At 42.9% G+C, this 13,810-nt stretch overlaps 1 pseudogene; it reads right to left on the reverse strand.

Annotated features, from left to right (window-relative positions):
• Positions 1-1,451: 1,451 nt before the first annotated feature.
• The window catches only part of LOC115140687 (piwi-like protein 2), a 31,355-nt pseudogene continuing 18,996 nt past the window's right edge, over positions 1,452-13,810 (reverse strand).

A 13,810-nucleotide genomic window follows, 5' to 3' on the forward strand; every position in this document is an offset into this window, starting at 1 on the left:
CAATATGTTTTTTTAAGTGGCTGCATAGAACACTAAATATCCTTACTTAGTCCCGAGTGGGGCGTAAATATCCGTAATCAACCCCAAAACAGACTGCAGCGGTCCAGCGCAGAGCTCACAGCCTACCTCAATGAAGATGCCATCGGAGGAGACTATAACCTACTGGCAAGGTGGAGTGGATATTGTCACTTACCAGTCATGGCCAACTTCGCCCAAAAAAGACCTGTGTATCTGTGCAACAAGCACTCAGTCTGAACATGTTTCCTTTAAAGCAGGCAATATTGTCTCTCCACTCCAAAGACTTAAACCAAAAAAGGTGAACATGCTGTTGTTTCTTGCCATAAACCTTTAGGTAGGTCTAAGACAACAACAATAACTAGACCCAATTGACCGCCTACCTGGCCTGCCGCGTGAAAATGTAGTTAAGTGTTTTTATATCCATTGTGAATAGAGTTAAACTATAGTTCCTCATAGTAAGCTATTTGAAAAACCTTTCCAATAATCACCAATCTTAGGTGTGAAAGAGCAATGGAAGTGATTGGCCTTTTATAAACTGGGTGGTTCGAGCCCTGAAAGATGATTGGCTGACAGCTGTGGTATATCACACCATATACTACGGGTATTACTTTTTTACTGTTCTAATTACATTGGTAACCAGTTTATAATAGCAATAAGGCACCTCTGGGGCTTGTGGTATATGGCCAATATACCACGGCTAAGGATTGTGTCCAGGCACTCCGCAATGCGTCGTGCATAAGAACAGCCCTTAGCCATGGTATATTGGCCATACACCACACCCCCTCGTTCCTTATTGCTTAAATAGTTCCATGCGTCCATTTCTTTAGCCACCAATGGATCACAGTGTATCAATGTGTCCATATGGCAGAGGCTGGTGATCTCACATTAGTGGACATTTAACTTTAAGATTATAATTTTAATTCAGATTTTTATGATAATGATTGAGAAATTGAAATGAAACTTTTTCTCCAGGTAATAGGCCAAACAGAAACCCTGCTGACACATTTACTGAAAATATAGGCTATGACCATCTTTTGTGGCATCACAATTGATGATGACTGTCAATTATCGTCGCTATTGTAACGGTATTCAGAGGTGGAAGAAGGATCGGACCAAAGTGCAGAGTGGTAAGTGTTCATGATGTAATATTTAATGAAACAAACTGAACACTGAAATACAAAACAATAAAGTGAATGAACGAAAATCGAAACAGTACTGTGTGGACCAAACACCCACAACTCAAAAGTGAAACCCGGGCTACCTAAGTATGATTCTCAATCAGGGACAACGATTGACAGCTGCCTCTGATTGAGAACCATACTAGGACGAACTCAAAACCCCAACATAGAAAAACACACAGACTGCCCACCCAACTCACGCCCCGACCATACTAAAACAAAGACAAGACAAAGGAACTAAGGTCAGAACGTGACAGCTATAGGATGCAATCATAATGTTGCCCAAGCTATAGTAAGCTAGTCATTCCCCTGACAACAGTGGGCTGTACTTGACCCTTTGACCTGGTGACTCACATAGCTGATTGAAACATCCTTGACAACCTCCCTAGACCAGCTGACAGGACGCTGACTGTAGACAGACGGTCTCCAGGGGAAGAATTCTTCCTGTAACCTAGATGAACCAACAGAATAGTTCATAGTACTTTTTAAAGTTACACAAAGAAAGGTATGTGAGCCTGTATGCATGGAACATCTCAGGGGGGGGAGAAAAAAGAAGAAGAAAAAGTCCTTTTACAAGTGCTTGTAAAACCGGAGAGTAGTGGATACATACTCTGACCTCAATCAAAGTAGTAAGAGCACGTTAAATATTCTTTACCCTTGAGTCCATTTAACTCGGCAGGAATTTTAGAAGACTTGAACTATTCTAACCCATTAGGAGCTGCCAGCAGGTCACTGCCAAATGTTTATCAACTGAGATTTACTCTTGGGAATGTATTTTATTACTCAACTTTTAAAAGCAGCTTTGAGACAATTTATGACATCCTCTTGTGGTTAAACTTTGAAGGAAAAGCCGTTTGTCCTAAGTTATTTTTCGAAAGCTAAACTCAGCTTCAACGTGGCCCCTGGGAGCTGTGTTGGTAGGCTTTCTGCTCACAGGACGAGCCTAATAAACCTAAACATAGCGATTGTAGAGCCCGACCGATATAGGATTTTTGGGTCCGATTAGCGATTTTAGGTAGGCAAAAGTGACCTATTACCAATATGTTTTTTTAGAGGTGGAATTAAAAATCATACATTTTTTTCACATTGTGCCTCAAAAGGATTAACTGATACTCCAAATGATGATTTCTTAACTAAATATTACAATTTAAGAACATTTTATTTGTGGTTTACATGATCACCACCAAAAAGCAACTATATCCTCTATAAATACAAAACAAATAAAAAATAAATAAAAAATACCTTAGGTAAAACATACAGATTTGTCTATGGCAGTAGATACTGCAGAAGTGTTTGTGCTGAAGGGCTGAATGAATTAAACTTAGTCTCAAGCCTGCACTTTTTATCAAAACACACATCACCACAACACTACATAACGAAATACCTAAGACGACAACATAGCATGGCAGCAACACATGACAGCATGGCCGTAACACATGACAGCATGGCCGTATAACACATGACAGCATGGCCGCAACACATGACAGCATGGCCGTAACACATGACAGCATGGCCGTATAACACATGACAGCATGGCCGTAACACATGACAGCATGGCCGTAACACATGACAGCATGGCCGTATAACACATGACAGCATGGCCGTATAACACATGACAGCATGGCCGTAACACATGACAGCATGGCCGTAACACATGACAGCATGGCCGTAACACATGACAGCATGGCCGTAACACATGACAGCATGGCCGTAACACATGACAGCAACACATGGCAGCAACACATGACAGCATGGCCGTAACACATGACAGCATGACCGTATAACACATGACAGCATGGCCATAACACATGACAGCATGGCCGTAACACATGACAGCAACACATGGCAGCAACACATGACAGCATGGCCGTAACACATGACAGCATGACCGTATAACACATGACAGCATGGCCGTAACACATGACAGCATGGCCGTAACACATGACAGCAACACATGGCAGCAACACATGACAGCATGGCCGTAACACATGACAGCATGACCGTATAACACATGACAGCATGGCCGTAACACATGACAGCATGGCCGTAACACATGACAGCAACACATGGCAGCAACACATGACAGCATGGCCGTAACACATGACAGCATGGCCGTAACACATGACAGCATGGCCGTACACATGACAGCAACACATGACAGCATGGCAGCAACACATGACAGCATGGCCGTAACACATGACAGCATGGCCGTATAACACATGACAGCATGGCCGTAACACATGACAGCATGGCCGTAACACATGACAGCATGGCCGTAACACATGACAGCATGGCCGTATAACACATGACAGCATGGCCGTATAACACATGACAGCATGGCCGTAACACATGACAGCATGGCCGTAACACATGACAGCAACACATGGCAGCAACACATGACAGCATGGCCGTAACACATGACAGCATGACCGTATAACACATGACAGCATGGCCGTAACACATGACAGCAACACATGGCAGCAACACATGACAGCATGGCCGTAACACATGACAGCATGACCGTATAACACATGACAGCATGGCCGTAACACATGACAGCATGGCCGTACACATGACAGCAACACATGACAGCATGGCCGTAACACATGACAGCATGGCCGTAACACATGACAGCATGGCAGCAACACATGACAGCATGGCCGCAACACATGACAGCATGGCAGCAACACATGACAGCATGGCAGCAACACATGACAACATAGCAGCAACACATGACAACATAGCAGCAACACATGACAGCATGGCAGCAACACATGACAGCATGGCAGCAACACAAAACATGGTCAAAACATTATTGGGCACAGACAACATCAAAGGGTAAGAAGGTAGAGACAACAATACATCACATGAAGTAACCACAACTCTCAGGGATGTGTGTGCCTTGGGGAACTTTAACAGAATATGACTGGCAGAACGGGTGTTGTATGTGGAGGATAAGGGCTGCAGTAGATATCTCAGATAAGGGGGAATGAGGCCTAAGAGGGTTTAATAAATAAGCATTTTCCAGTGGGTCTTGCGACGGGTATACAGAGATTACCAATTTACAGACGATTGTAGAGTGCAGTGATGGCCGAATGGTAAAGAACATCTAGCCGCTAGAGAGCACTCTTACCCGCTGATCTATAAATGACTTCTCCGTAATCTAGCATAGGTAGGATGGTCATCTGAATCAGTGTTAGTTTGGCAGCTGGGGTGAAAGAGGAGCGATTACAATAGAGGAAACCAAGTCTAGATTTAACTTTAGCCTGCAGCTTTGATATGTGCTGAGAGAAGGACAGTGTACCGTCTAGCCATACTCCCAAGTACTTGTATGAGGTGACTACCTCAAGCTCTATACCCTCAGTGGTAGTAATCACACCTGTGGGGAGATTCTTCTTACCAAACCATATGACCTTTGTTTTGGAGGTGTTCAAGGTTAAGGGCAGAGAAAGCTTGTTGGACACTAAGAAAGCTTTGTTGTAGAGCGTTTAACACACTCAGCTGGCCCCTCCCCAGATTTTAAAACTACACTACAGTGCTTTACAACAGTCAAATGTCATGTAAAGAAACTATTTATGACAACCGTGCAATGAGAGCTTGTTCAGAGAATTTTCAGGAGATTGTAAACTCCATTGGAATCGTTCCCATTGTGTATGTTCCCATGCATTGTCAATGGACCGCATGGTGCATTCTGGGCGATTCTACGACAAGAAGAGCTGTCCTTCATGGGAATGTATGGGAGTCAATTGTGCGCCAGCTCAAAAAAACAACATTAGCATGAATTTCATCAACAAGTAAAACGTAAATATTTTCAGAGATTTGAGACAATTAACTTGTTCTCTGTAATATCGCATAGCTTTGAAATTGTTACGTTACGTACTTTCATGGAAAATATGCTGGTTTCTCGATTCATACCCTGATTGAGGGATTGCTTGACGATAGGCTTAGCAACCACGTGACTCAGCATGACAACATGAACCCTGCGCCAACTAACTAAGCCCACTAACATAATAGCCCTAGACAGTAACAGTGTTATTTTTGTATGAAGGATGAGTCAGTGTTGACACATATGTAGGACAGATTGCTTGCTAGCTAGCTAGGCTAACTACCTTTCTGGCAAGAGAGCTTAATTACATTGCTGGTTAGCTAATGTAAACTCACCCCATTCCGTACAAATGTGCGCAACCGCGACATTCAAACGAGGCTGCAAAGAAAATTAATGGGACTGTAGTGACTGTGTTGACTTCAAAATCTGGGGTGTGAACTAGGTTTCTATTCAAGCGTTGATGGACATGGTAATGGATCTATAGTTTTGGAGAAAAGTTGAATAAACTGACCCTCCGTTACATCGTGACGTGTCATGCCGTAACGTACAGCACACATAAAGCTACTATTTCTGTCTTACAATCTCTCTCCACCAGGTGTAGCACGTCTCATCGTTAAAAACAATAAATGGACAGTGACGGGGTAAGGGGGGAGATACCTAGTCATTTTTTGCATCATCACTGCATGCGATCATGACTCTCAAAGCCTCTGTTTACTTCTGAAGATCACTTTAGCAACGCCTTAACAACCCGATTCAAATTCGACACAAACCGTCAAATATGTATGTAATGACACATTATATCAACTCTTTATAGTGTTTAATTTACATTTTAGAGGCGATAAGGTAATAAGTTGGACAGATTGAGTGAAAGGCTGAATGATGTTCAATGAGCAGCTCAGAGCGCCCTCTTCAGGCAACCATTGAAACATTATAAAAAATAACTGCAAATGAGCACACATATTTGTTAATTCTATGTACACAATATCGGTGCTTTAAATGGTGGAATAAAGACTAATACAAATGTTTCTGTGAAAGGCTAACATCTGCAGATAATATCAGTCGGGCTCTAATTAATTGTGCATTTAATTTAACACACGACTGACCTATTGCTGTCCATTTCACTTGATGGATTTTTTAAGAGTAATGTGTGAGTGAGCATGTCTAATGATCTGTGTGTATCCTCACCACCAGGATGTCTTGGCTGATCTCCAGCCCCCAGTGTGCCAACTCCATCTGGGCCTCTGGGTTGGTGTTCTTCAGGAGCTGCTTCAGGGAGTGGGTGTGCTGCTCACTACTCACTCACATTGATGTGCATTGTCAGGTCCTGGGACGGTTAAACCGTCACTTTCATTCTATAACAATATAATTACTCTGACTTTGCCCTTCCCATTTAATCTCTGACGTGTCTGGGTTCAAATAGTATTTGTTTCCCCATCCCCAATACTTAGAGCACTACATTCAGCCTGTCTGGATTGCCAGCTGGGTTTATGGTGTACATTTTTTGGATGATTCAATTTATTTAATTGAGTCAGGAAAACTCAAATAAGCACAACATTTGAAAGAAAACAATAGTAACCAGCTAATGTGTTATCAAATGCTGCGTTATCAAAATCACTCTGCTGCCTTCATGGACTGTGGATGTCACAGAAAACCACCCAGGGAATAGAATGCATTGCTGACACAACGATTTTACCGTCATGGCTCGGAAGTCCGTTCTCATTTGGTCAGGGATTCCAGTCATGAAGGAGAGCTCAGGCAGAAGCAGGATCATGCCGGTTATGACGTGCTGGAAGATAAAACACTCAATTAAATAGAACGTATTGTATCTATATGGAGAAGAATGTCTCCAACTCCTCAATAGAAACTCAAAACGACTATTTATAAAGCATGTGTGATAGTAGAACATCAGTAAGAGCTATGAAAACAGAGTATGTTGAGATTAATCCCAACACTGACTCGCCCCATAACGTGGCCTTCTGTTTCAGGGTTGTTGGGTGTTAGCGTCAGCAAACGTGTCCTGCGGAATATTTGTATCTTTCCCCCTTGCTTGGACCTCTTTTTGGGTGGATGGATAAGAATGGGTTGGGCCATATCTTTTATGGTGATGCCGTAGTTTTTGCTGTTCATATTACAGGAAAAAGGTTGTAATACACACATAGGAAATGCACTTGAATAACACACACGGCTCTGTTCAAAAACATAGATTAGTTGCCTGCTTGAGATCGAATGAATGGGCAACTTCAGACCCGGCCTTACCTGTAGTCGGCCATGTTGAAGGAATCTTTGAGGGATGCGGTAGGTGTGGTTGTTCAAGCGGGTGATGACAATGCTGCCGATCAGCTCTTTGGTGCACTCATCCCAGAAGCTCTCCCTGCTTTTCTGGTAGATCACTTTCCTGGGATGCAGAGGGGTCAAAAGGACAAAGGTTACCACTAAAGGCCCTGCAAGTCAGCCCAATTGTTTCCCAGCATATGTCCCTTTAGTGACCAAGACTAGACAACCCCTCAGTCTCACAAGTCCCTGAGGTTGTTTTGAAGTGGTTGAGGCATACTCGGTGTCCAAATCTCTATGAGCAGGCTGATGCACTTTCTGTGAGAACTTGTCAATATTTGTTGAAATATGAGTGTATCAGTGAAAATGCTATTTGTAAATATCTTTGGCAAAAAAGTGTTTTAAATTAGTATGAACTATAGTAGACAGTGCACCACGTGGGTATAAACACCATGTGTATGTATCTACACTGAGTATACCAAACATTAAGAACACCTTAATATTGACTTGCACCCCACAGTTGTGTCAAGTTGGCTGGATGTCCATTGGGTCGTGGACCATTCTTGATACACAACTGTTGAGTGTGGAAAAACCCAGCAGCATTGCAGTTCTTGGCACAAACCGGTGCGCCTGGTACCTACTACCATACCACGTTCAAAGGCACTTAAATCTTTGTCTTACTGATTCACCCTCAATGGGACAAGTAAGGTGACATCAATAAGGATCATCGTTTTCACCTGGATTCACCTAGTCAGTCTGTCATGGAAAGAGCAGGTGTCCTTCATGTTTTGTACACTCAGTGTACACCTCAAAATACCTGTACAGAGAACAGATTTATCATGCATATTTTAGAGTATTAGACAAGTTAATCAGTGACGTAATGTAACCATTCTTCTAAGTGGTTAGGTTGAACTCACATGCAGTCAAGGACGGAGTCGTTTCATAGCACTTTGTGGGACACATCCACCTGGAGGTACAGGCTTCTGTCAGTGTGCATTCTGCACATTGAGTAACCTGGCCACACCTGCAGCCTAGAATATGAAGATGGAAACCAAGTGGCTTGAGTCAGCTGCTATTATCCTAGAGATTTCAGTTGGAGTATAATTTCTCAGTCTGTGGACAATTTGAATTCCTTCCCGATGTTCCCAAGTATGACTGCGCTTTTTGGAACATAATGATTCCGCCCCACATGCTTCAGTCCCAGGATCCTCATTAACCTTGACAACACACAGGGAGAGAACACTAATGTCTCGTCTAACCAGAGAAATGTAACATTTGGTGTAGCCAGCCAGGCTTTTTTGGGGGGTATATATATTTGATTTGTAAAATGAGCTACTTCAGTGAAAAAGCTTTTTAGGATTTAGGGGGAAATTGACCGTTTTAAAAAGTCTGGCCTCATGTGTAAAACATTTGAGGCCTCTCAAGAAAGCAATTGTTTTTGCTTGAAGCTATCAAACGAGCACAATAGATGACTCCATGAAGAGAACAAGGGGAGATTAGCTAAATTCAGACGACATGGCTGCACTTAGGGCAGGTTTTCCCCCAGAGAACGTCTCTCATAAGTAGACAACAGGCCTTTAAAAAAAAAAAACACCTCCAATTTCTCAAAATGTAAAAAGGTCAATTGGTGGTGGACCATATTGCAGCACTGGGGTGTATTTTTTGAGACCAAATGGAAGACAACATACTGTAAACAGGGAGGGACTACCTGAACCTGTCCAATAAGAACCATTGTTTTGCTATGATGTGCCCTAATGAAGGCTGCATTGTTATTTCTACAGCAGATATTTTTCACAGGATTGTTGCTCTTTTTTCCCCTAATACATGTACTTACGTGAAAGTGACATGGTACTGATAGACTGCCTCGTTTCTGCAGCCAATGGTGATATGGTTTGAGCCTATGTGCAATGTTACTCCTTTGGTACCAATCTTTGGCAATGGTTTACTGAAAAAGGAGAAAATAACAGTTCAATGACTAGGTCTAACAGTCATAAAACACACAATTCATAATATAATGAGCTCCAACAGTATTGGGACAGTGACACATTTGTTGTTGTTTTGGCTCTGTACTCCAGCACTTTGGAATTGAGGGTATTTTCATCCATATCGGGTGGACCGTTTTAGAAATGACAGCACAGTTTGTACATAGTACCCCCATTTTAGGGGACCAAAAGTATTGGGACAAATTCACTTATGTATATTATAATAAAAAGTAAAGTATTTGGTCCCATATTCATAGCACGGAATGACTTCATCAAGTTTATGACTACACATTTGTTGGATGCATTTGCTGTTTGTTTTGGTTGTGTTTCAGATTATTTTGTGCCCCGTTTTAATAAATGGTAAATAATGTAGTGTCATTTGGAATCACTTCTATTGTAAATAAGAATATAATGTTTCTAAACACTTCTACATTAATGTGGATGCTACCATGATTACAGAAAATCCTGAATAATGATAAGGGAGAAAGTTAGACTCATAAACCTTGAAAATGCTAACCTCCCCAGTCACTGTAATGGTGCGAGGTTAGCATGTTTTGGGGATCTGATATTTGTGAGTCTCTGTTATGAGGTGTACACGAGGTGATGAAGTTACACTTGTATGCAATTTATTACTAAATGTTTGCCATAAGATATTTTATAACGTCTTTCTGCCAGAAGTCAAAGAGCTCTGGGTGAGTTTTCTGTACAGCTGCCATTTCCCCCCTGTGCTTCCTACTAGCGTTTTTTTCTCCTCTTCGGTTCTTCTCCCCTCTGCTCCATATACACATGCTGCTCTTCCTTTAGAAAATGCATGCATTACACCTTTCTTTATTTGCACAATTTCTCTTGTAAGTGTCCAATCACCAAAAACGACATTCGGTAGCTACTAGCCATGCTTGTATAACTTTATGAGCTGGATTTGCCTGTCTTTGCAATTAGTTTGTTCGTTTTCACTCATCAGAATTGAGCTTTTAGTTTGTACTAATTTAGTTTGCATTCTGGTAATAGCATTCTGGTAATAGCATTCTGGTAATAACATTCTAGTAATAGCATTCTGGTAATAACATTCTAGTAATAGCATTCTGGTAATAGCATTCTGGTAATAGCATTCTGGTAATAGCATTCTAGTAATAGCATTTTGGTAATAACATTCTGGTAATATAGGCTTTTCTTGCACTTTAAGCGCCCCCTTGTCTGCTATGCTGTTAATACCGTCAATTCCGGGATAAGAGAAGGACGGTATGACAATATAGAAATCTGGATACCGCCCAAGCCTACCTTATAGTCCTTGGAACATTTCAAGTACAAAGTGCTGGAGTAAAGAGCCAAAACAACAACAAGAATGGTCAATGTCCCAAAAGTTTTGGATACAAATACATTTCTGCCTCATCATTTGATTGCCTTCAACAACAGTAAAGTCATTTATAGCAACAATAACATAATTTACTTCATAACAATATATGTTTTCAGAACATGGTTTGACCAATACTGGTATTTAGTTACTATATGGATGGTACTTACCAGGTGGCCTCCATTTTAAGTTCTCCCTCAGTTGGACATCTACCTGGAGCCATGTGGGCCTCTTTGGGTGGGGAAGAGGGGAATCAGCGAAGACAGGATGGGGCCAGGAGGAAGAGCAGGGGCCACAGTGGGCCCCCTCCCAGTACCCAAGGGGGCATTGATGCTCGTCCCATTCCCATCATCTGAGATGGCAGACCTCGGCCAAGGAAGCTGCAGACAGAGACAGACACATTACAAGTTCTTAGTTGATCAAAAACACCATCCACAACATAAGTGTGACATAATATGTAGAAGAAAATAAAAATAGGAAAATATTTAAATATTTGTTTTTATATAACTAATAAGATCCATTATCTAATTCAATATTACTGCTTATCAATTTGTCTGAAGAGAATGGCTCTATTTGTATTGTCTGTATTGACGAATACGCTGATTCGGTGTGCGAGTTCATTAGAACGTGCGTTGAAGATGTCGTTCCCATAGCAACGATAAAAACATTCCCTAACCAGAAACCGTGGATTGATGGCAGCATTCGCGTGAAACTGAAAGCGCGAACCACTGCTTTTAATCAGGGCAAGGTGTCTGGTAACATGACCGAATACAAACAGTGCAGCTATTCCCTCCGCAAGGCTATCAAACAAGCTAAGCGTCAGTACAGAGACAAAGTAGAATATCAATTCAACGGCTCAGACACAAGAGGCATGTGGCAGGGTCTACAGTCAATCACGGACTACAAGAAGAAACCCAGCCCAGTCACGGACCAGGATGTCTTGCTCCCAGGCAGACTAAATAACTTTTTTGCCCGCTTTGAGGACAATACAGTGCCACTGACACGGCCTGCAACGAAAACATGCGGTCTCTCCTTCACTGCAGCCGAGGTGAGTAAGACATTTAAACGTGTTAACCCTCGCAAGGCTGCAGGCCAAGACGGCATCCCCAGCCGCCCTCAGAGCATGCGCAGACCAGCTGGCCGGTGTGTTTACGGACATATTCAATCAATCCCTATACCAGTCTGCTGTTCCCACATGCTTCAAGAGGGCCACCATTGTTCCTGTTCCCAAGAAAGCTAAGGTAACTGAGCTAAACGACTACCGCCCCGTAGCACTCACTTCCGTCATCATGAAGTGCTTTGAGAGACTAGTCAAGGACCATATCACCTCCACCCTACCTGACACCCTAGACCCACTCCAATTTGCTTACCGCCCAAATAGGTCCACAGACGATGCAATCTCAACCACACTGCACACTGCCCTAACCCATCTGGACAAGAGGAATACCTATGTGAGAATGCTGTTCATCGACTACAGCTCGGCATTCAACACCATAGTACCCTCCAAGCTCGTCATCAAGCTGGAGACCCTGGGTCTCGACCCCGCCCTGTGCAACTGGGTACTGGACTTCCTGACGGGCCGCCCCCAGGTGGTGAGTGTAGGCAACAACATCTCCTCCCCGCTGATCCTCAACACGGGGGCCCCACAAGGGTGCTTTCTGAGCCCTCTCCTGTACTCCCTGTTCACCCACGACTGCGTGGCCACGCACGCCTCCAACTCAATCATCAAGTTTGCGGACGACACAACAGTGGTAGGCTTGATTACAAACAACGACGAGACGGCCTACAGGGAGGAGGTGAGGGCCCTCGGAGTGTGGTGTCAGGAAAATAACCTCACACTCAACGTCAACAAAACTAAGGAGATGATTGTGGACTTCAGGAAACAGCAGAGGGAACACCCATCCACATCGATGGAACAGTAATGGAGAGGGTAGCAAGTTTTATGTTCCTCGGCATACACATCACAGACAAACTGAATTGGTCCACTCACACAGACAGCGTCGTGAAGAAGGCGCAGCAGCGCCTCTTCAACCTCAGGAGGCTGAAGAAATTCGGCTTGTCACCAAAAGCACTCACAAACTTCTACAGATGCACAATCGAGAGCATCCTGGCGGGCTGTATCACCGCCTGGTACGGCAACTGCTCCGCCCTCAACCGTAAGGCTCTCCAGAGGGTAGTGAGGTCTGCACAACGCATCACCGGGGGCAAACTACCTGCCCTCCAGGACACCTACACCACCCGATGTTACAGGAAGGCCATAAAGATCATCAAGGACATCAACCACCCGAGCCACTGCCTGTTCACCCCGCTATCATCCAGAAGGCGAGGTCAGTACAGGTGCATCAAAGCTGGGACCGAGAGACTGAAAAACAGCTTCTATCTCAAGGCCATCAGACTGTTAAACAGCCACCACTAACATTGAGTGGCTGCTGCCAACACACTGACATTGACGCTGACCCAACTCCAGCCACTTTAATAATGGGAATTGATGGGAAATGATGTAAATATATCACTAGCCACTTTAAACAATGCTACCTTATATAATGTTACTTACCCTACATTATTCATCTCATATGCATACGTATATACTGTACTCTATATCATCGACTGCATCCTTATGTAATACATGTATCACTAGCCACTTTAACTATGCCACTTTGTTTACTTTGTCTACATACTCATCTCATATGTATATACTGTACTCGATACCATCTACTGTATGCTGCCCTGTACCATCACTCATTCATATATCCTTATGTACATATTCTTTATCCCCTTACACTGTTTTTAGACAGTTGTTTTGGAATTGTTAGTTAGATTACTTGTTGGTTATTACTGCATTGTCGGAACTAGAAGCACAAGCATTTCGCTACACTCGCACTAACATCTGCTAACCATGTGTATGTGACAAATACAATTTGATTTGATGATTTGATTTGATTTGGCCTAGACAGTTCCTTGAATTATTATAGGGAATGAACCATGACAATGACAAATCACATTAGGGCTGCACAATGAATTGCAATATTGACATATGCAATACCCATATTGTAAGATATCTTTATTGCAATATTTTGAAACAGCCAAGCCTGGTCCTGGCCGTTCTGCGGCCCTAAGCAAGGCAAAAAAAATTGTCCTCCCATACCCCTGCAAATCTAGAATAGTCCCAGTAAGATAAATGAAA

The sequence above is a fragment of the Oncorhynchus nerka genome, linkage group LG13, assembly GCF_034236695.1.
Source record: "Oncorhynchus nerka isolate Pitt River linkage group LG13, Oner_Uvic_2.0, whole genome shotgun sequence".
Taxonomy (NCBI): Eukaryota; Metazoa; Chordata; class Actinopteri; order Salmoniformes; family Salmonidae; genus Oncorhynchus; species Oncorhynchus nerka.